This window comes from Papio anubis, chromosome 1 (assembly GCF_008728515.1).
Source record: "Papio anubis isolate 15944 chromosome 1, Panubis1.0, whole genome shotgun sequence".
NCBI lineage: Eukaryota > Metazoa > Chordata > Mammalia > Primates > Cercopithecidae > Papio > Papio anubis.
The window spans coordinates 92,782,470-92,806,023 of NC_044976.1; the positions used below are offsets into that span (position 1 = coordinate 92,782,470).

The 23,554-nt window shown below is 38.8% G+C and overlaps 1 non-coding gene across 1 annotated transcript; it reads left to right on the forward strand.

Annotated features, from left to right (window-relative positions):
- Positions 1–13,205: 13,205 nt before the first annotated feature.
- Positions 13,206–13,309, forward strand: LOC116272464. The gene has a single exon (XR_004181144.1). It is a non-coding gene; the product is annotated as a small nucleolar RNA U13 (small nucleolar RNA).
- Positions 13,310–23,554: the final 10,245 nt, after the last annotated feature.

Here is a 23,554-nt window from a genome sequence, read left to right on the forward strand (position 1 = left end):
TAATCAGTGATACGTCTTCATCTTTCTCTCAGCTGCCGCTTAAGCTGCTAGATTAGATTCAGGGAAAGTTTAGACATGGCCATGGAAGTCCCATAACACAGAAGACTACGTTGCTTTTCTAGAGGTCACATCAGGTCAACACTGGTTTCTCAACGATGCCTGGAGAGGCTGTCTTAAGTGAAAGCCCTGTCATCAAAGGCAAAACAAATCTTTCTGTAAAATGGTTATCACTGGCTTTCAACCTTCGGCAGCCAAGTTGCAGCTAGAGAACGGCAGACCCTTGGGCCTGAGCTGAGGAGCTAATCCCAGCAAGGCTGTTACAAACATTTTCCAGAGCATTTAGGCTTTCCCTCTGAAAGATGCTGGATCAAGACTTTTCGGAAATTCTCACTTTTCAGAGTAGAGACTCATGCCCCGTATAGAAGGTGCAGCCATGGTTTGTATCCTGTAAGTCATATGGGATAAAAAACTGTATTCCTTAGGGTAGGAATAAAACAACCTTTCAGTGCCAGGCGCGGTGGCTCACGCCTGTAATCCCAGCACTTTAGGAGGCTGAGGCGGATCACCTGAGGTCATGAGTTCGAGACCAGCCTGGCCAAAGTGGTGAATCCCCATCTCTACTAAAAATACAAAAATTAGCCAGGCATGGTGGCATATGCCTGTAATCCCAGCTACTTGGGAGGCTGCGGCAGCAGAGTTGCTTGAGCCCAGGAGATGGAGATTGCAGTGAGCCAAGATCGTACCACTGCACTCCAGCCTGGCCGACAGAGTGAGACTCTGTCTCAAATAAATAAATAAATAAATAAAAATAAAACAACTCTTTGGCTCCCATTGCCTTCTTTATGGGGTTGGTGCATTCAACCAGAGTAGAGGGTGGGGGCACAGGGTGAGCTTTGGGGAGAATGTCAACAGGCCTCTTTATTTATGATCATTATTACTGTTGTTGAAGACAAAATGAGATCAGTAGAGATCAGTCGGAGATAGCCTTGACAAACACCTCTGAGATAAGCCTTTGTTTTCAAACACAGCAGGCTTTTGTCAGTGCTTCTTAGAATCATTTGTCTTCCACTTTTACTGTTTCCCATATCCATGGAACACCAGTACTTTATTATATTTAATTGATTTTCAATTGACTCACTTAAAAAAATAGAGTCTTACCATGTTGCCCAGGCTGGTCTTGAACTCCTGGACTCAGGCAATCCTTCCACCTTGGCCTTCCAAAGTGCTGGGATTATAGATGTAGCCACTGCACCTGGTTTAACTCACTTTTTTTTTTTTTTTTTGAGACGGAATTTCGCTCTTATTGCCCAGGCTGGAGTGCAATGGCACAATCTCGGCTCACTGCAACCTCTGCCTCCTGGGTTCAAACGATGATCCTGCCTCAGCCTCCCAAATAGCTGGGATTACAGGCATGCACCACCATGCCCAGCTAATTTTGCATTTTTAGTAGAGACGGGGTTTCTCCATGTTGGTCAGGCTGGTCTCAAACTCCTGACCTCGGGTGATCTGCCCACCTTGGTCTCCCAAAGTGCTGGGATTACAGGCGTGAGCCACTGTGCCTGGCATTGACTCACTTTTTATACTTAGCTGAACCCTAAACAATAATCTGGGAAATCACAGGTTTATTATACTTCTAGAAAGAGCACAGAGCTATTAAAATACATTTTTCATGTACCTTTTAAAATCTTCTTGTGCAGCACTAATAGTCAGGCCATACTTTAGAAGACACTTCTTTAGATGATTGACTATATAATGAAAAGACTATTACAGATAGGGCATTAATGGTTATTTTTCTTTTTCTATACTACTTACCAAAATTTCCCCCAATCCCTTTCTGGTTGAAGAAACTCTTAATCAAGCCCTTCCTTTCTATGGTATCCAAAAATACTTTCATATGTACCATCTCACTTGATTCTCACAATTACCTATAAGGTGGGCCAGAAAACATTATGTCCCCCCAACTCAGGAGAGATTAAGACTCAGAATTTACTTACCCAAAGACATGTAGCTAGTCAGTAATAGGGTAGGTCAACTTGTCACAGAGACTAGACTTCTGTTCCAATTATAGATAGTACAGCTTCCATTCTCTTTTTTGGTTGTCAATATGGTTTGGCTGTGTCCCCACCCAAATCTCATCTTGAACTGTAGTTCCCATAATCCCCAGGTGATGTGGGAGGGACCCAGTGGGAGGTAATTTAATCATAGGGCAGTCACCCTCATGCTGTTCTCATGATAGTGAGTTTTAACGAGATCTGATGGTTTTATAAGGGGCTTTTCCCCCTTTTGCTTGGTATTTCTCTTGCCTGCCACCATGTAAGACGTGTCTTTTCTTCTCCTTTGCCTTCCACCATGATTGTGAGGCCTCCCCAGCCACATGGAACCGTGAGTCCATCAAGCCTTTTTCCTTTATAAATTACCCAATCTTGGGTATGTCTTTATTAGCAGCATGAGAACAAACTAATACAGTGGTTAAGAACATACGCTTTAGAGTCAGACACACCTGGTATTTATTTATTTATTTATTTTTGAGATAAGCTCTTACTCTGTCACCCAGACTGGCGTGCAGTGGTACAATCATGGCTCACAGTACCCCTGACCTCCTGGGCTCATGAGATCCTCTCCTCTCAGCCAAGACTACAGGCACATGCCATTGTGCCTAAGTCTTACTATGTTGCCCAGGCTGGTCTCTGAACTTAAGCAATCCTCCTGCATTGGCCTCCCAAAGTGCTTGGATTACAGATGTGAACCACACCACTGGGCACTACACCTATGCTTTAAACCCTATTCTACTGCTTATGAGGTATACCAAATGGGGAAAGCTTTTAAAATTTCCATTTTTATCAGTTTTATTATATGTAAAGTGAAAATAATAATATCTGTTGCATAGAGTTGTTAATAGTGGTTGTTGAGAACTCCTACCTCAGACAGCTGAGATTAAATGAGATGATATGAAAGGAAGCACTTATCATGGTGCTCAGTCTAAAGGAAGTGTTAAACGATGGCATTATTACTTAGATGAGAAATGCTGACTGTTGATGCATTTACTACTTAATGTCTTGAAATCATTGACTCACTTGAGGACATGATTGTCTTCGAGTGAGACATGGTTGAACTTTTAAAATGGAGGTCCATCTTCTTACATATAAAAATATATCTGTGATGCTGGGCACGGTGGCTCAAGCCTGTAATCCCAGCACTTTGGGAGGCCAAGGCAGGCGGATCACGAGGTCAGGAGATCGAGACCATCCTGGCTAACATGGTGAAACCCCATCTCTACTTAAAAATACAAAAATTAGCCAGGCGTGGGGGCAGGCACCTGTAATCCCAGCTAGTCGGGAGGCTGAGGCAGGAGAATCACTTGAACCCGGGAGGCGGAGGTTGTGGTGAACCGAGATTGCACCACTGCACTCCAGCTTGGGCGACAGAGCAAGACTCCATCTCAAAAAAAAAAAAAAAAAAAAAAAAAAAATCTGTGATAACTGGTATGTCCACTCAAACACTTATTATCTCTTCTCTAAATGCAAGAAAAGTTTCCTCTCCTCTCACTTGCCTCATTTCTGTGATTGAGTAACTGTTGTCACCCCTCTAAATACCTTCACAGAAGCAAAGATAACTTTACATTTTTATAGGCTTAAAATGTGAAGGCATTAACTCAGGTACACTAGCTGGCTTGTCCTTCACAACTGCCCTGTGATGCAGGTATTATTCTCATTTCACAGATTAGGAAACACCCTCAAAAAGCTGGATGACCTGCCAAAGTCACGTAGCATGCCAATAGAAAAGTTGGGGCGGAAACACAGGCTTTTTCATTCTGTCCCATTACACGAGTCTTTAACAAAGCAGGAAATACATGGTTGAATCTTCCTTTGACTTTTATCTCCCCTTCCTGGTACGTAATGTCATCAGCTTCTGCAAAAAGTTGCCAAGTGCATGTATAAGTAGGGAAGCATCCCATTTTCCACGGATACCAACGCAGGAAGCAGTTGTTAGCCCTTCATTCTAGACTGCCATTGGGCAGTTGTGGTTTTATCCCTTTTATTTAAAACAGGGAAAACAGGCAGCTGTAATCAGCATTTGTTAAAAAGGAAAACTGAGTCATTTGTTTTTCACTAATTTCCATTCTAACCTCCCTCTGTGCTGATAGAAGGCAAATAGCTCCCAGACCTTTTGGTGATTCATCCACATATTGGCAGCTAGTCTGGGGTTCCAATTCAGTTCCAGGAGCACTGATTTCCTATTTTCTCCTTGTTTCAGAAATTATCACAGTAGACTTTAATTACCACTGCAAGCATCCAAAGAAAGAATAAGATCAGGTTGGTTTTGCAGACTGCTTGGTGCTTTCAACCCTGAAGATGGGCCTTTTGGACTGGAGCCTGCAGGTGAAATGCATCACCAGCCAGCCATCTTTGTAAAAGGAACCACCTTCACGGGGACCTGGGGCTCAGACTTTACTCACACTTCTGAGAAAAAGTAACGAAAGGAAAAAATGGAGAGGAAGGAGTGAAGAGGGGAAAGACTAGAAAAGTTAAAGGCAGACAGAAGGGGAAGCCGCTAGCCTCGGGTCCTCCTCACTGGTTCCTTTCCTTGGAGCAGGGAAACTCACAGGTGCTCGGATGCTGGAAGTGGCCATCTGCCTTCCGCCTCCCTCCTCTTGTCCCACAGAGGCCCACAGCCTGGATTGCCTTCAGTTGAGCACTTTCACAACATTGCTTACCAGCTGCTCCCCACTGTAGAGGATGTTGTCAGGTTACTTAATATTAATCTCTCTTGATTAGATTGCAAATTATATGTGAAGCTGTTTTAGTGAAGTCTGTATCCTATTTTCATTCAGATTAAAGGGTAAGATTTGTGAAAACATTCCCAACAGCTTTGGTAAAACAGTTTAATTAATTGGATTTGAAAACATTGGCTCCAAGACTGAATCTCAGCCAGCAATAAATGTCTCCAAGGGGCATATAAGGTTCTTTAGGTTTCAAGTACATTTGTTAAAAAAAAACCTCTTTTAAATAAAATAGTCTAAGACATGCCTAGTGCAAGCAAACTCCCGCCTAGGTTTTTAAGCCCTTGCATCAGTTTCCTTCAGCTACTGGAAGTAAGAAAAAACAAAATGCACCCCAGAGCAATCTTTCTGCTGTTGTCACATCCCCTGCATCAACCTGGAGTGGCCATTAAACATACAGATTCCCAGGCTCCAATGGCTGAACTACTCAGCGGGAACCTCTGGGAGTGAGGCCCAGGAATCTGAATGTTTAACAAGGTTTTCAGGTGGCTCTGATGCATGCACCTAGCATTTGAGAAGCACTCCAGAGGAGATCAGAAAGACAGGCCAGTTTTCCACTGGAGTAAGTACCAGGGTTTGCCTTCAGGCTCTCTCGTCCAAGTCCAGTTAATTCTCACGGCTTTAGGATCACTACAAACCAATCACTGCTGGAGGGAAAGTGGAATTGGTTTACAGGAAGAAAATATAACACTGGCTTCTATTACATCACCAAGCACAACACACCAAAACCGAACATGCAAATGTGGGGGAATTTTCACTTATTGAATCACATAACAACTCTGAAATATTTTATGTGACTCTCTCATTTGACTGCACAGCTATTTATTCATTTTTAACTCAAGGGAAAAAACTTCATAAATATAAAGGATGTTTTATGACAACAAAGGCATATTCTTTCTGCAATCTTACATTGTTAGTAACCAGAATCTCCTTACAAAATATATACATATACATTCTTAACTTACAAAATAGGTTGGGCCTGTCCGGGTTAAGTCAATAATTTGGTGGGCTCAAATGACACAACTCAAACAAGTGTAGCTGTGGCTTTGCCAGCATTTTATTTACTCAGTCTCTTTGGACTTAATCTGATGCAATGACTCTGCCAAGGCTGCTCCAGTGAAGGAAGACATCTCATAAAGCTTCATCTCAAACCAGTTTACCAATTACGTAAACAGTTTTTGAGGGTTGTCTATGTGCCAGACAATTATGCTGGCTACTTATGGATAGAATTGAGCATGGTATTAAAAGAATGCCTCTCAACTTTTAGCCATGTGTCAGAACTACCTGTGAAGCTTTTTGAGAATACTAAAGTATGGGCCTTACCACACACCCACTGAACTGAACTGGAACCTTCAGGAGCAGCATCCAGGCAACTGAATTTATAAAAATCTCTCCAGATGACCTGAATGCAGAACCAAGATTAAAAGCCGCTGTGTTAAATCCTACAAACAGCCTTCTCCTTCTGAGAATTTTCAGTCTATGGGAGATATACTGATGTAAATCCATCTGCAATAAGACACATAGTAAGAACACATTTTAAAGAAAGCACATTAGTGATAGATAACATCAAATATGACATAGAAACAAATGTATAGACAGAAGAATAAACACAAACTTGACAGAGGTTAGGGAAAGCAAGGAGACATTTCTGGGCAGATTCTATTGTATCTGGTTGGTAGGAGAAGTAACAGATTCTGCTATTCATTTTTTTTGTAATACTAAATTAAAGGCTCAGCAAAAGTTTCCAGTTTAAAAGTCAATGCTTTACTTTTTCAAAATTCTGATGTATTTGAAACCATATACAAATTTACAAAGAAATTATCTAGAATATATATACTTTTTATTAAAAATATACAACTTTTAAAATTTAGGTTAGAGCTACAGATGACTAAGTCCTACATAAGACTGCATATGTTGTCCAGGAAAAATAAAAGACTAAACTAATATGCTATGAACATACGTATGAACATGTATCACATCCACATTTAAATGAATTCCAGGCAGTCATATATTAAATGAAAAGAAATCAAAGGTCTGCAGTCTGGCTAATGAGAGGTTCTCTGAAGGGCATTCTGTGGAATGCATTTCTCTTGGCAAGTTGCTGGGGTGGACTCAATTCAATTCTAAGCAGATTTCTTTAATCCTTGTTTCTAAGTGGGTCAGCACCATCTGATTTTAAGTATTATTGCAAGAGACATATGCACAATGATTACTGCAACCACCCTTCCCGGGAAAGTTGCTTTTCCTTTGATAATGCTTGGAAGACCTAATTCACACAAGTTGAAGAGTCTCAGGTAGGACCAGCACTGTCACAGAAGAGGGGACAAACTGAGTACAGCTGGTGGCTTTCAGATGATAAACATGCCAAAAATTCCATTGAGTTTTTTTTTTTTTTTTTTTTAAATAGGCTGCTTAGGAAGAATGCTTAAGCAGCTTACTATATTCTTTATATTGGTTCAGGAAGATTCTGTTGGATAATCTGAGGACATGGTCTTGAAGAGAATATAACTGAAGACAGTTATCTGTCTCTGGTGAGGAGGAGGGCCAGGGAGACAGTTTCAAGATGGCCGTTGGGTGCTACTAGTCAACTTGGGACCTAGGTGTATACCAGCATTTTCCTGAGTTCTGGAATTGTTTGTAGTTTGTCAGTGATTCTCTTTGGGTTTTTATGTTTACTCCTTTCTAAGTTTTTTGCCTCTACATTCTTTCACGTGTTTAATTGTACTGGCTGATATTTCGAATACGGTGTTAAATAGTGAATTGTAGGAGCAGCGGGCATTCTTGTCACTTTTTTCTCTATCAGGATGCTGCCAGTGTTGTTTGCCCATTAAGGATGCTGCAAACCTTTTAGGCTGTGATGCATTCCACCCTCAGATAAAATTACATTTTAGATTTTATGTTACGGGACCATCCATGCATTTCTGAAAAACACTGCAGAGGTTACAAATGTAAGTGGCATGAGGCCAGCTAGGCCTGAGAAAGCTGAAGTGCCAATTTCTCAAGTAAATAAACTGAAAAAGAGGATCTTATTTCATTTGCTTTTGGGATTTCCACACTGAAAATTCACCACAGCAAACATACCGTCTGCATCCCTGTATCCATAAATAGTCATTGCCCCACTGTGCCCCGTTTGAAACATTTTCCAGTGCCCTTACGTCTTTTTAATTGGGTCTTCAAGTCATAAAGCCAGATGACCTGGAAGAGATCTCCAAGCCCTCAGACACTGTCTCTCACAGAGTCCCAAGCACCCCACCAGGAAGACTTCTGGCAGTCGGCGGACCCTAGAGCTCTCTGTGATTGCCCTTTTCCATCAGTCCCATCTCTCTCTGCCCGTTTGCAGTAAGTCACCTTCCCGATGAGTGATTTCCACAGTAGGACAGTAGCATCTATCCTTGTTTATTGGGCTTCAGAAACTGGAAGTGTCTACAGGCTGAGGTTTGTACAGAGGACGAGATGCCAGAGAAACCTCAAAGGCAGGATTTGTGACTCATCTGGGTATGCAGGTTGGGGATACTGGGGAATAGGAAAGGGTGACTCCGCAAGAAGGAAGGAATGGCAGCAAGGAGTGAGGCTCCCACTGAGCTCTGCCAGTAAGGGGAAGCAGAGACATCAGTCTACCAGGTAATTCCATAATATTCTCTAGCTCGATGGTCTTATGTTAAAAGACACGTGAAGGTTTTTTTTTTTTTAATTGTAAATCAACCATATCTATAAATTATAATGTATAATTGTATATGTTTATGAGTGCAAAGTGATGCTGTAATTTATGAATACAATGTGGAATAATTAAAGAAAATGAATTAACATATCCATCACCAAAGTGTAGTTGCATTTAAAGTAATATAAATACTAGCACCTATTATTTAATAGTAAGATAGTGATTAAGATTCTTGACTTTGTAATTGACAATTGTTTTTTGAGACAGAGTCTCGCTCTGTAGCCTTAGGATGGGAGTGCAGGGCTAGATCTCAGCTCACTGCAAGTCTGCCTCCTGGGGCTTACTTATTCCTTCCTGTCTCAGCCTCCCGAGTAGCTTGGACTGAGGCTCTCGCCACCTCAGCCTGGCTAGGTTTTTTTTTTGTATTTTAGTGGAAGACGAAGCTCTCACTGAGAAAGTTAGCCAGGATGGTCTCGATCTCCTGACCTCGTGATCCGCCCGTCTCAGCCTCCCAAAGTGCTGGGATTACAGGCTTGAACCACCGCGCCCGGCCAGTAATTGGACAATTCTATGTGTGAGTTCTGGCTCTGTCAATTACCGGTTGTGTGACCTTGGACAAGGGTCTTGATTAAGCCTTAGTTTTCTCTTTTGTAAAGCAGGGATAATGCATCAACCTGTTTCTTAAGTTTGTTGTGCAGACAAAATGAGAGAATGTAGGTAGAGTGCACAGCACCACAGAAGCTCAGTAAATCTTAGTCACCATGATTTTCTCTTTAAGGTTCTATAAGCTAATAGGATTCTTTTTACATTTCACATTGTGAGACCTAAAAACAAGACTTCAGGGCAAAGAGAGCGGCTGTTCATATCCCTCTAGTTCTTAATGCCATTTAGAACTCTTATACAACTTCCCATAACATGTATTTCATCTCACAGCCAAGGGAAATATGGTTCAGAGTGTTTAGAACCAAGCATATGGCTCACAGACTCGAATAAAGTCTAAGAGGCCACGATTTCAGAGGAGCCATGAGTCCCTGAAGTAGGTTGCAAACCTTATCTATATGTATAGAATAATAGCTATGACATGGTCATACAAAGCAAATTTAGTACAAATGAATATAAAATGCATATGCATATACTAATGTGGACAGTTAGGCTATTTTGGTCCATCTTATATTCTATTTTAGACGTATTAGTGAAAACCCAGCAGTGGGAATTCCTGTATGTAAAATAGACACTTACTGAAATAGCTAGTGAAATATTTATCTCACAGTATGACTCATTCATCAAATCCAAGGATCAGCAAACTTTTTTCTTTAAAGAGACAGAGAGTAAAGATGTCCCAGCTCCTCAACCCTAATGTTGTAGCAGGAAAGCAATCAATCATAGGCAATGTGTAGATAAATGGGCATGGCTGTGTTCTTAGTCAAAAATCATCCTAAGTAAAAATCATCCTATTGGTGATTCTTTTTGAGTTTTTAGTTTTATTTACAACTTTACAAAAACAGGTGGCAGGCCTGATTTGGCCTATGGGCTATAGTTTGCTGACCCCTATCATACTCCAAATACATGACTTACTGAACTATTCAGAAACAAGCTAAAGTAAATCTGGTTTCTGTACTATTTAACAATTTGTGCACTGTCCACAAATGAAGTTACTTACATATGTATATGTGTGTTATATTACATATGTGTGTTATATGTAATTGATATGTTATAAATATTTGATAATTTTAAAATGTTTTATATAACTGTGAAAAATCTTAAAACTACTGTATTTATTTTTATGTCCATATTTTCAGTTGTTGATAGTTTTATATGGTGTTCTTTTTATAAAAAAATAAATACAGTTAAGCTGGTCTTTAAATTGTGAGGTCCTAAGAAGTCATATTATTTGGAATATGGTTCAATAGTTTTAAAACAATAGTTCATCTCTCTTCCAATGTTTTTGTTTTGTTGTATGCACACTTTAATTTTTTAATCTTCAATTCAGTTCTGAATTTCTTTCACTGTTACATAAAACACTCAAATTGTCAGCACTGAATTTGACTGGAAATTTTAAATTTACGTATGTCAAAGCCCAAGTCCTGAAAGACAAACTATCAACATATTGTGAGATTTTTAACTAAACCACACGATTCAGAAAGAGCCTTAAATATATCTTCTTTGTGCAATCCAGTTGATGATCACTAGTAAAAACTGGTAAAAATGAAAATTCTGGTGTAAAAATATATAAATACAGATGGTAGGTTTTGTGTACTACAGAAAATATTGGAAAATGAAGCTGTTGTCATTCGGAAAATAACTGTTAAAAAACAAAACAAAACAAAATCTTTCAGCTCTTTTTACCACCCTATAATTTATATTGGAGAGATTTTTTTTTAACCATGATAGTCAGAAACACTGTTTCTCTGCTTAAGCACTTGGTTCCACTGAAGGAAGTGAAGCTGTTTCTTGCTGATTCCATCAAGCAGCTTGACAACTGTACTTCATCGAAGATAGATTCAAATAGATCATTTTATGGCAGCAAAAAATCAATGGAACCTTTAAAATTTTAAATTAGCATTTAGTATTTATAAATTCCAAAACACAATATGTAGTGATGTGCATATGGCTAAGAAGGAGCTGTCAACAAAAAGAGTCAAACTCTGCAAAACATTTGAAAAGATTTATTCTGAGCCAAATATGAGTGACCATGGCCTACGACACAGTCCTTAGGAGGTCTGTAGAACATGTGCCCAAGGTAGTTGGGGACGCAGCTTGGTTTTATTCATTTTAGGGAAGTATGAGACATCAATCAAATACATTTAAGGAATACATTGGTTTCGTCTAGAAAGTTGGGACAACTCAAATCAGGCGGCTTCCAGGCTACAGGTGAATTTAAACATTTTCTGATTGACAATTGGTTGAGTTTGTCTAAAGACTGGGGTTAATAGAAGGAAAATGTTCAGGTTAAGATAAAAGATTGTGAAGACCAAGGGTCTTTTGAAGTCTTACAGTGGCTGCCCTTAGAGATAACAGATGAAATGTTTCCTACTCAGATCTTTAAGAAGTGCTAGACTTTCAGTTAATCTCTTTAGGATTGGGAGGGCCTGGAAGTAAAAGATCTAGCTATGTTTATAGAGATTCTTTACAGATGCAAATTTTCCCCCATGAAAGACAGCTTTGCAGGGCCATTTCAAGATATGGCAAATAAACATGTTTTGGAGTAAAATATTTTTATTTTCTTCCTTGTCTCATAATGTTATGCCAGAGTCAGGTTGGAAAGTAAGTCACAATATATAGGGTTAAATAAAATCCATCTGATGAGAATTTATGGTTTGTAGGGCATGACTCCCTAGACCCCTTAGATAGGGATCTGGACAAGATTTAAAAAAAAAAAATCAGAACTTAGTCCTTAGAGCTCATGAGGCTTATAAAATGCCATTGCATGTTTGGGCTACAATGTTCTCAGTACTCTGAAAGCAGTTCAAGAATTTGGAGCTGAGCAAGATCTAGATTTTTACTGAATTTTTATTTTTTATTTTTAGATATCTTGATCCAAGGCTAAAAACCTGGTGTCTTCTGAAAAAAGAATGAACGTCAATTAATTTTTTACAAACCAAACTTGAGGGGAATTTAATTAATAGCCAGTGTAACTGAGTTCATAGACGCATAATCTTGTAAATCAATAAAGAGCTCACTAAAATTTGCTGAGTGAGAATAGAAACAAAGTGCTTAGAAGAGTACCTGACCTAATGAATTCTCAATACAGGTAGCTATGTTATTAAGATCAGCATTTCTTGTAGTGTACACCATGTCATGGGATAACAGAAAAATCACAGACTTAGAAGCCAGGCCAGCCTAGGTTCACATCCTGACCAATCCAAATTACTTAATCTTCCTTGGATAGTTTTACCATGGGCAAAATGGAAATATTCTGGATTCTTTGGAATAACACTTGCAAAACTTGTCTTAATTTTCATTTCCCCTATTTCTGCCATTACTCTCATTAGGAGGTCTTGTAAGAAGTTGTCTACATACAGGCAGACTTACAGATCTAGTCTTTGCTTTTCAAGTATAGAACTCAAGGTGGCTAGCTTCCCAATTGGGTTTCAGAGAAAATGGATTAGGAAATTTCCCAGACATTTTTCATTTGGGGGAGGAATGATGTTTTGAGCTCTTTGTCTTTGAATAAGTATATAATGTCATCTGAAAAAAAAGAAAGAAAGAAAGAAAGGGTTGTCACTTTACGTACCATAACCAAATTTGTGTGACGCTTAATAAGAAAGCCTGACTGGTTGGACAGATGAAATCACTTTCAAATGATACGTTACATAATTTTTTTATTTTTATTTTTTGAGACGGAGTCTCACTTTGTCGGCCAGACTGGAGTGCAGTGGTGCAATCTCGTCTCACTGCAAGCTCCGCCTCCCAGATTCACGCTATTCTGCCTCAGCCACCCGAGTAGCTGGGACTACAGGCGCCCGCCACCACGCCCGGCTAATTTTTTTTGCATTTTTAGTAGAGACAGGGTTTCACCATGTTAGCCAGGATGGTCTTGATCTCCTGACCTCGTGATCCACCCACCTTGGCCTCCCAAAGTGCTGGGATTACAGGCGTGAGCCACCGCGCCCAGCCGGGTTATATACTTTTTTAAACAAATTATTCTCAGTCTAAAAGATACATACGCATTGGTGAATACTTCCTTCTGCTTAGCAGAAAAAAAAACCTGTTGACTTTTCGACAGAGGTACAGATCTCTAAAGTTATATTAAAGGTACTCTTTGAAGACCTCTTGTAGTTCATAAGCATGATGATTGGGGTGTCAGGCTCATGTGTAAAATGTGCCTCCCTCAAACCTTGTTACAACATCAGCACATTGCCCCTGTGACATGAGGAAAAAAGAGTACACTTTGTATATATATATGGTTGCGTGTATTTAGATTAGCATAATAACTTCAAACATGGTTAGTCTTTTAAAACTTGCTTCTTTGAAGATATGTTCATGAAAACTTGAGCATTTCCATAAGATAAATTCAAAGAGGTGAAGTAGCTGAGTCAAAGGACTATCAGGATTTCAGTAGGCAGACATTGGAAAATTAACCTCAGAAACGTGACACTAATTTACACACCAACCAGATGTAACTGTGCCCTGAATCCCAAGGATTTTGCCAACTCACTCAATCTGCTTTTCAGTTATACTCAACCCAGTGAGAGCATATCATATTAGACGACTTAGATGCTCTCCTTAACTAATCAACTAATAAAGCATAATATCCATTCTGTCAAATGAAGGCTGAATAAGTTTAAAAGTGCCATTTTTTTCCCATCTGCTCCCAGATTTTCTTTTCTTTTCTTTTCTTTTTTTTTTGAGACAGAGTTTCACTCTTGTTGCCTAGGCTGGAGTTCAATGGCTCAATCTCAGCTCACCACAACCTCCACCTCCCAGGTTCAAATGATTCTCCTGCCTCAGCCTCCTCAGTAGCTGGCATTACAGGCATGTGCCACCACGCCTGGCTAATTTTGTATTTTTAGTAGAGACAGGGTTTCCCCATGTTGGTCAGGCTGGTCTCAAACTCCCGACCTCAGATGATCCACCTGCCTTGGCCTCCGAAAGTATTGGGATTCCAGGCGTGAGCCACCTGCACCCGGCCTGCTCCCAGATTTTCTTTCTTCTCTAGTCTGAACCCATGGTCCACGTTTTGTCACCCAGAACCCTAGTTCCTCAAACTCTATGATTTTTTGCTGTGTCTACCCTAAAAAATTCCAGTTCCAGGAATGTTCCAGCCCTCCACTCTCCTGCCTTCCTGTTCACTGCTGAAAAACATCCAACAATTCTGTGCCTTGCCACCGTCCTGACTTTGAGCTGCAGCTGGTCCTGAGCACCACGGCCCACCAGAGTCACTTTTTGGTTGTTGTCTCACCTAACCTTCTTCCATGCCTGGGACTGCTGGCCTCTCTTCCCTGGGTTCCAAGGCTATTTTGATTTGCTTTCCCAAGTCCTCCATATATTTGTAGAGCATTCTAAGTGACCCAGTTCCTTGCAGTTGGACTATAAACACCAACGTATATTCTTGAATTTCTGAGGGAAAAACTTAGAGCGTAATGGAGAAGAGCACAGACTCTGAAGCCTAGTTGCCCAGGTCCTGGCTCAGCCCTGCCTGCCACTTCTGCACTGGGCTAGGCAATCCCACTGCCCCATGTGTCTTCATCTGTGAAAAAAGAATCCTATGTGTATCTGTGTGGTTTAAATGACCTACTGAGAAAAATGCTTAGAATTATCTTGTATGTAATAAACACTAGAAAATGGCATTTATTATTATGATTCCTAATCAGGAGTCCTAGATCATGGGACAGCGAAAGAAGTACAGATATAGAAATCAGACTGGGTTCAAACCTGATTGAACAATTGGGCATGATTTGGGCATATTATTTGGGCAACTTAGCTCAGGTTGTTGGACTATGTGTTGAATGGGGCTAATACTATTTTAGATACCAGAGTTATTATACAAAGGAAATAAGAAAAATGGAATGAAACACATTGCATAATGTCCAGCATAGAGCAAGTAGGAAGTGACTGATTTTTAGTTGCCATTATTTTTAGACCTTGTGATTACTGATACTAGATTGTAGATCAAAGATAACATACAGGGCTCTGTTTTGAAATGTAAATTGGAATTTAGCTCTACTAGTATGTAGAACTGCAGTGGCAGTGTAGCCTTTTTCACCAGTACCTAAGAATTCCTACAACTAGAAAAATTACCATACAGAAAAAAACAGTGAATAAAATGGCTACAGTTAATAAAGTAAAAAACACACATACACATATGTGCACATGATGAGCTGAAGGCAGGCCACTGTCAAATAAGGCTCCTGAATTTCAGAAGTCTAGTTCAGCCCCTTGTGAGCACTCAGACCAATATACTTAACTGTTGAGCCAGAAGTTCAAAAGAATTTTAACTTTATACAACATATCCTTTACTTGACTTTGCTTCATGGCAGAATTTATAGTCTGTTCTTTTAGGACTATGCCAATATACATCAGATAAACTTGTTTTGCTGGTTGTTTTTAGAGACGGAGTCTTGCTCTGTCACCAGGCTGGAGTGCAGTGGCGTGATGTCGGCTCACTGCAACCTCCACCTCCCAGGTTCAAGTGATTCTCCTGCCTCAGTCTCCCAAGTAGCTGGGACTACAGGCACACACCACCATGTCCGGCTAATTTTCTGTATTTTTGTAGAAATGGGGTTTCACCATGTTGGTCAGGCTGGTCTTGAACTCCCGACCTCAGGTGATCCACCCACCTCAGCCTCCCAAAGTGCTGGGATTACAGGCACGAGCCACCGCCTTGCCGGTTATGCTTATACTTGTATTCGTAACATTTGATTAACACATTGTCAACCCATATTTGTACACAACTGTTGGGATATTTTTAAATCATTATGATGCCTTTGGTATATACACAGCAAAGTGGCCATTTTCTAAGTTACACTATCTTCCTAAGATATCATGAGATGCTCTGACTCAAGTGGTTCAGTGAGAAAGTCATCTTCTGGTTTAAGGACATCCCCTTCTGTTCACAAACTGCTAGGAGTTTTTTTTTGTTTGTTTGTTTGTTTTGTTGTTGTTTTTAAATCATGAATGGGCATTAAACTTTATCAAATACTTTTTGTTGTTGCTCCCCAGCTGTAGGACCAGCTTCTGGATGTGATGGGCCCTCTTTCAATCAGTACTGCCCAACAGAACTTCCTGCCATGATGGAAATGTTCTATAGCTGCACTGTCAAATATGGAAGCCACCAGCCACATGTGGCTATGGAGCACTTGGAATATCGCTAGTGCAACGGAGGAACTAAACTTTAAATTGTATATAATGTTAACTCATTTAACATAAATAGTCACCTGTGGCTTCTGGCAGCTGTACTGGACACTCAGATCTAGACCAGCAGCAGAAGATATATTTTAGGTGAAGTTCACAGTAGTTTTGTATTAAAGTCTCCTAAAAGAAAATAATGGATACAGCTCTTCTGATTATTCATTGTATTATTTTGGAAATGGGGAATGACAACATTTTCAGAATAATATAAGTCATACTATTTTAGCTTTAATTTAAAATTGGCTTCTAATCTTGGGCTTTTTATACAGGGAAATTCTGCTATTCATTCTTGGGAAAAAATGGTATTTAACCAAATCTGACTTTTCCAAATAAATCTGATAATAGAACTCTCTGAGAGCACTCACTCACTAACTGCCAGCTTCTGATAGTGTTATGTTCTATGCTGTACAAGGACAGGGAGTGTTTTTTAATTGCTATTTCGTGTCTATTATCTGGTATAGTGATGGGACATAGTAAGTTGTCATTAAATGTTTGTTGAATTAAGTTATAAATAAATGTATTCAGTGCAACCCATAACTTTATGTAAGACACAAAAATCTTTGAATATAACAACCCAATAGTAATATCACATTTCTGTTTCTAACAAGATAGGAGACTGGAAGCCAAGAACAACAGCCCAGTGATCCTGGCAGGGAGTTGAGGTCACAGGATGTAAGCTATTTCAGCAAAGGACACTTGTGTGTCAAAGCATGTTTGAATGCAGCCCAGCTGGGAATGAGGTTTTTTTTTTTACTTCCTTTCCCCAAAAAGATTTTTTTTTCACAATATGCTTAAAGGTGGTTTCTATGGTCTGAATGTGTCTCTCCAAAATTCATATGTTGAAAGTTAATCACCAAAGTGATAGTATTAAGAGGTGGGGCCTTTAGAAGGTGATTAGGTCATGAGGGCATCATCATCCCCACGAATAAGATTAATGCCCTTATAGAAGAGGTTTCACACAGCAATCAGCCCCTTTCGTCCTTCCGCCTTTGACCATGTGAGGACATAGCATTCACCCTTCTGCCATGTGAGGACACAACAGCAAGGCGCCATCTTGGAAGCAGAGAACAAGCCCTTTCCAAACGCCCAATCTGCTGGTGCCTTGATCTTGGATTTCTCAGCCTCCAGAACTGTCATACATAAATTTCTGTTGTCTATAAGTTATCCAGGCCGTGGTATTTTGTTATAGCAGCAAGAACAGACTAAGACAGTGGTCACGTAGTTTTTGCTTTGAGTGTGTCCCTAATGACTGATAGATCACAAGATCATGTGTTCCATTTTGAACTATTCTAATTGTAAAATGAGTTCTTTATATAAAGCAGAAATGTGCCTCTCCATTAATCTTAGCTTTTGATCATATCTTTTTCCCAAAGGAGCAAATAAATAGTGTAATTTTAATTCCTATTTGCTTGCAGTATTTGAGGACAGCCGTCATGTCCCCAGTTTCCTCTTTTCCAGGAGAGGAACCTCCAGTCTTCACCTATTCATCATGTAACTTAGTTTACAGGTTCTGGCCCTTCCCTACCTTGTCCAACTCCAGCCTCACCGTCCCAATTCTACATTCACAATAGGTCACTAAAATTTTGTTAATTATAGTTCCTCAACATTTCTTGAATAAGTTCTCAGTGCTCCATCATCACTGCCAACTGGTATATGTCTACATTCTTCTTAAATTACACATTTAATTATTACAGATTATACTTCAAATGTAATCCGACCAATGACAACTTCAGTGTAATTCCAAGGGAGGTTGGTAACACTGGGGAAGCTCTGAACAGTGCTGGACACATTATTTTATGAGGAGCCTTATCTGATAAAAGCTTAGCCCAAATAAGCTTATGAGCTTTAAAAAAAAAAAAAAAATCCCTCTTCAGCATCATACGTAACTTAAAAGAGAGGAAAGTGGTGAGGAAAGAAAAGACTTATTCAATGGGTAACCAAAAGAATGTGTAACTTACACAACCCACTCAACTCCTTCATGCTAGAAAACTTTTGTCTTTATCACATGAAGTCTTACAAGATCCCAAAATAATGTAGGCCTTTCTCCAGATTAGGCATTAATTTCTGGAGCCAGCTAGAACCACTTTGTTGTTACAAAACTAATTACAATATTCAGTTAAATATTTAATCTCACATCTCCAGAGTGTCCCTTGAATGGTGCTAGTTTTGAAGCAGGCAACAAAGTCTGACAATCAGTCTGCAAACTCCAATGCTGGGTGGAAAATTTTTTCTAACTTTAAATTCAAGGCATTTATTTAAATGAATAAATTTCCATAATATGTAGCATGCATAGTTTTTTTTTTAAATACTTGGATTTTGAGGTGAGTTAAATCCAACAGTGTGTTCCCCAAGGGATCTCTGGGATCCTTTGAGGAAGGATCCTATGAGGAAAGGATGTAGCCAGGTAGAATAGGACTGGAATAGTCTGTGGCATAAAGTGAAAAAGAGGCTGGGCACGGTAGTTCACGCCTGTAATCCCAACACTTTGGGAGACCTGAGGTGGATCACCTGAGGTCAGGAGTTTCAGACCAGCCTGGCCAACATGGTGAAACCCTGTCTCTACTAAAAATACAAAAATTAGCTGAATATGGTGGCGCATGCCTGTAACCCTACACGGGAGGCTGAGGCATGAGAATCGTTTGAACCCGGGAGGCAGGGGTTGCATTGAGCTGAGATCACACCACTGCACTCTAGCCTGAGCGACAGAGTGAGACTCTGTCTCAAAATAATAATAATAATAATAATAAAGTGAAAAATAAAGAATGTCAAAGTAAAAAGTAACTTACAACAAAGATATATAATTTGGGTGCTACCTTCTCTTACTAGCTGTATGGCAAGTCTTTGAACCCACTAAAAGAGAGTTCAAAACATCTACTCTGCCTTTTTGAGGATCATGAGACAGACTACATCAAAGTGCCTCAAAGCACATTTGTAAAGTACTTAACAAGAATAAATAAGACTTGGTTGTATGTATATATCAACTTGGGAGACAACTGCCATCTTTATAATACTGAACCTTTCAGTCCACAAAAATGATATATTCTTCTGTTTGGTTATTTAATTTATGCCAAAAATATTTTGTGTATTTCAGATGTACATCTCTATACAGCTGTCCTTAGATTTCCTAAGTATTTGATGTTTTGATGTTATTTTAAATAATATCATTTCATAAATTCCATTTCCTGTTTGGTGTTAATATGTAAGTGACTTGTGAATACTGAATTTTAAGCAGTTTTTTTTTTCTAAATTCATCTCCAATTCGAATTCTAATAGGTTATAAATGCTTTTTAATTTTCCCTGTAATAATTACATCATTTGCAAACAATGATTATTTTATGTCTTCTTTTCCAATCTTTATGCCTTTCATTTCTTTTTCTCGCCTTATTTTATGGCTAGAATCTCTAGTACAATGTTGAATAGAGTTTGTAACTGTAGATATTCTTGTGTGATTCCCAATCTCAGGGCCAAACCTTTAAATATTTTACCACTAAGTAGTCTGCAGAAGAGTGTATCTCTATCAGTTTAGGGAAGTCATAGCTTACAGTTTGCTAAGAGTATTTTTAAAAATCGTATGTATCTGTTGAATTTTATAAAATCTTTTTTAAAATTTGCATTTATTTATTGAGATAGCTATGCTTTTCTCCCTTTAAGAAAATTAATGTGGTAAATTATGTTGATTGACTTTTCAAATGTTAAACTACTTTTGCACACACAAAGAAGTAACCTCACTTGGTAGTAATATATGTACAATTAATTCTTTTGATATACTGAGAGTTGCTTTTCTGTATATTGTGATGTCTTTGTCAGGTTTTGGCATCAAGGTGAGGATGAACTTACAGAGTTTGGAAGTATTCTCTTTTTTTTATTTTCTAGAAGAACTTGCATAAGATTGGGGTAATGTCTTCCTTAAATGTTTGAAAGGATTCACTGGTGAGGCTTTACATTTTGCTTGCGGAAATGTCTTAAATAACTGATTCGATTTCCACTAGTACATGGGGACTCTCCAGATTTTTTGTCAGTTTATTTTGTCCTTAATTTTGTTCTTATTCAAATTTTCAAATTGTGTTAAGTTGTTCATTATATCATCATATCTTTCAATGTTTGTAGTCTCTAGCAATATTTTTTTCATTCATGATGTTATTTTTCCTCTTCTTTTATTGATTAGTTTTACTGGGGGTTTATCAATTTTCTTAACCTTTTCAAAGAATCAGTCCTTAGCTTTATTATTTTTCTTTAATTTTGTTTGGTTTTACTGGTTTCCGGGTTTCACCATGTTGGCCAGGCTGGTCTCTTATTTCTTCTTTTCCAATCTTTATGCCTCAGGCGATCCACCCATCTCGGCCTCCCAAAGTGTTGGGATTACAGGCATAAGCCACCTTGCCCAGCCTCTCTTCTTGCTTCTCAAGATAAAGTTTAATTGATTTTAACCTTTCAACCTTCCAAGACATGTAGTGAAGGCTAAGAATCTCTCTCCAGGCATTGCTTCAGCTGCAGTCAATTTTTAATATGGCACATCATCGCTACTGGTCAGTTTGAAATATCTTCTAGTGTTTGTTATTTCTTCTTTGATCCACAGATCATTTAGAAGTGTGTTCTGTTTAATCTCCAGGCAGTTGAGGATTTTCTAGTTATCTTTTGTTATTGATTTCTAGTATAATTTCCCTAAGGTCAGAGAGCATATTTTGAATAATTTCAACCCTCTGAAATGTTTTGAGGCCTTCTGTATGGACTGCTTATGTCAACTTTGGTAAAATTTAAATATGAGCTTAAATGAAATACGAATTTTGTCATGGTTGACAGTGTTCTCTGTGTGTTAGTTAGGTTAAGGTTGTTAACTGCGGTCTTGATTTTTATTTTTTGTTTTTTTGTTTGATTTTTATTTTTTTCTGTTCAGAGGTGTGTTAAAGTAACCCTTATGATTATGGATTTGTCCATTTTTCCTGTTAGCTGTCTATTTTTGCCTTATATATTTTGAAATGATCTTATTTTGAATTTTGAAATCTTCTTTGTTGATTGACTTCTTTATCATTATGGAATATCTCTCTTTATCTCCAGTAATCCTCCTTGACTTAAAATCTGTGTTATCTGACATTAGTATGGCTATACCAGTTTTTTCATTGGTTGCAAGTTGTGTCCTTTTCCATCCTTGCACTTCCTGTGCACCTTTATTTAAGGCGTGTCTCTTCGGGACAGGATGTAGATAGATTTTATTTTTTTCCTAGTGCAACGACAGTAGGTTAATACTCAGAATGTTTGGTCAATTTTCATTTAACGTGATTACTAATTTAAGCAGGTTTATATCTACCATCCTACTATTTACTTTCTATGTAACCCACTGTTTCATTTACCTTTTTTCTTCAATCTTGCCTTTCTTTGAATTACCCCAGTATTCTATTTTCCCCTCTTTTAACTTCTTTTTGATGTTACAAAACACATCTTGGTATTTTTAATACAAATTATTGCTTTTACCACTTTCTTGACAGCGCTAGAACTTCATAACACTTTAACTCCAGCTTTTTGCCTTTTCCATTATGGCTGTCATGTATTTTAGTTTTGCATAAATTTTACACTTCTCAGTATTAGTATTGTTTTGTAACAGTTGATGTTCATTATATTTACCTTTTCTAGAGCTCTTCATTCTTTTCTTTCTTTCTGTTTTTTGCCCAGGCTGAAGTGCACTGACATGATCTTGGTTCACCGCAACCTTCGCCTCCCAGCTTCAAGCGATTCTCCTGCCTCAGCCTCCCAAGTAGCTGGGATTACAGGCATGCACCACAATGCCTGGCTAATTTTGCATTCATCCTTTTCTTCATTTCTGTATTTCCATCTGGGATTATTTTCCTTCTATCTAATGACCTCCCACCAGAATTTCAATTAGTGTAAGGCTGCTAACTAATTCTCCTTTCTGTCTGAAAACATCTATATTTCACCTTAATTTCTGAAGGATATTTTTACTTTGATAGAATTATTTTTCCCCCCAGCACTCTAGAGAGGTCTCCTAGGTAATGGGGTTTAAATGCTTCCTTGCTGACATTCATAACAGTGACATAACAAAAATACTGCAATTGCTTAATGCAGTGATTTCAGATTTTCAGCACCTAGAAACATCTCTTTCATTTTAAATTCAAAGGCATAGACTCAGGCTCAGAACTTGAAAGGACTGTACAGACCATCTATCTCAGTTTCCTACCTAATAATAATCATGGTAGATGGTTACTTAGATTTTGACTTAACGCTTCCCAGTTTTGAGGGAATTCACCACATCAGAAGATAGTGTATTTAAAAACAGTCCTAATCATAAATGGCTTCCTTCTAGAACACTAAGATGAAAACTGCCAACCTTAACCTCCTTCTGTCCAAAGGAGCAAGGAAGCCAGGAATCCTTGTTTTCACTTAAGCTATTTGTCCTCAGGTTTCCACAGGAAGCATCCCTTTTTCTATCCTTCCCAACTCCACATTCACAGTGAGTCACTAATCCCTGTCAATTGTGTTTCTAAAAATAAACTGGAATTTAGGTCATCATCCCCACAGAGGGTGGCTTAATGGAGGGCCTATTTCTCACCTGGATTGCTGACCCTTTTCCTGATTATGAGTAGAAGCTAAGTGATCTCCTTCAAGCTCTATTCCATACGCTTATGTCTTCAACAGCTCTCCATCACAGCACTGTTTTCTAAACTGTTCTTCTGGGACAGAGGGTGGAGGGGTGGACTTGTTAATTCTGTCATCTGCTGTGTTGTTCTCTCATTAACAAAACTGAACCTACAAAACTCACTGCAACCCAGAACAACTTCAGCAACTTTAGACACAAAGGTTTTAATTAAATGAATAAACTTTTATACATACACTCTAAAAATGACATTGGAGTTGGGATGTGATAACCCTAAACTTCGATTTCCTTGCAACTAGAATGAAAAAATACAATCTGAAAGTATATGATTTATAGCAGCTCTGGCCTAAAAATGAAGATGAAGGAATTTAGAAATGATACAGAATTGATAATAAAGACACCTGAGTTGAAGTCTTATCACCCTTTCTTGTTAGGTCTATAACCTGTAGTAAGTTATTTAACCTCTTTGAAGTCTATTTGCTTGTCTGAAAAAGGCAGTTAAGAATACCTGCTGTATTAGTCAGGGTTCTCTAGAGGGACAGAACTAATAGGATATTAGGGGAGTTCATTAAATATTAACTTGCACAATCACAAGGTCCCACAATAGGATGTCTGCAAGCTGAGGAGCAAGGAGAGCCAGTCCGAGTCCCAAAACTGA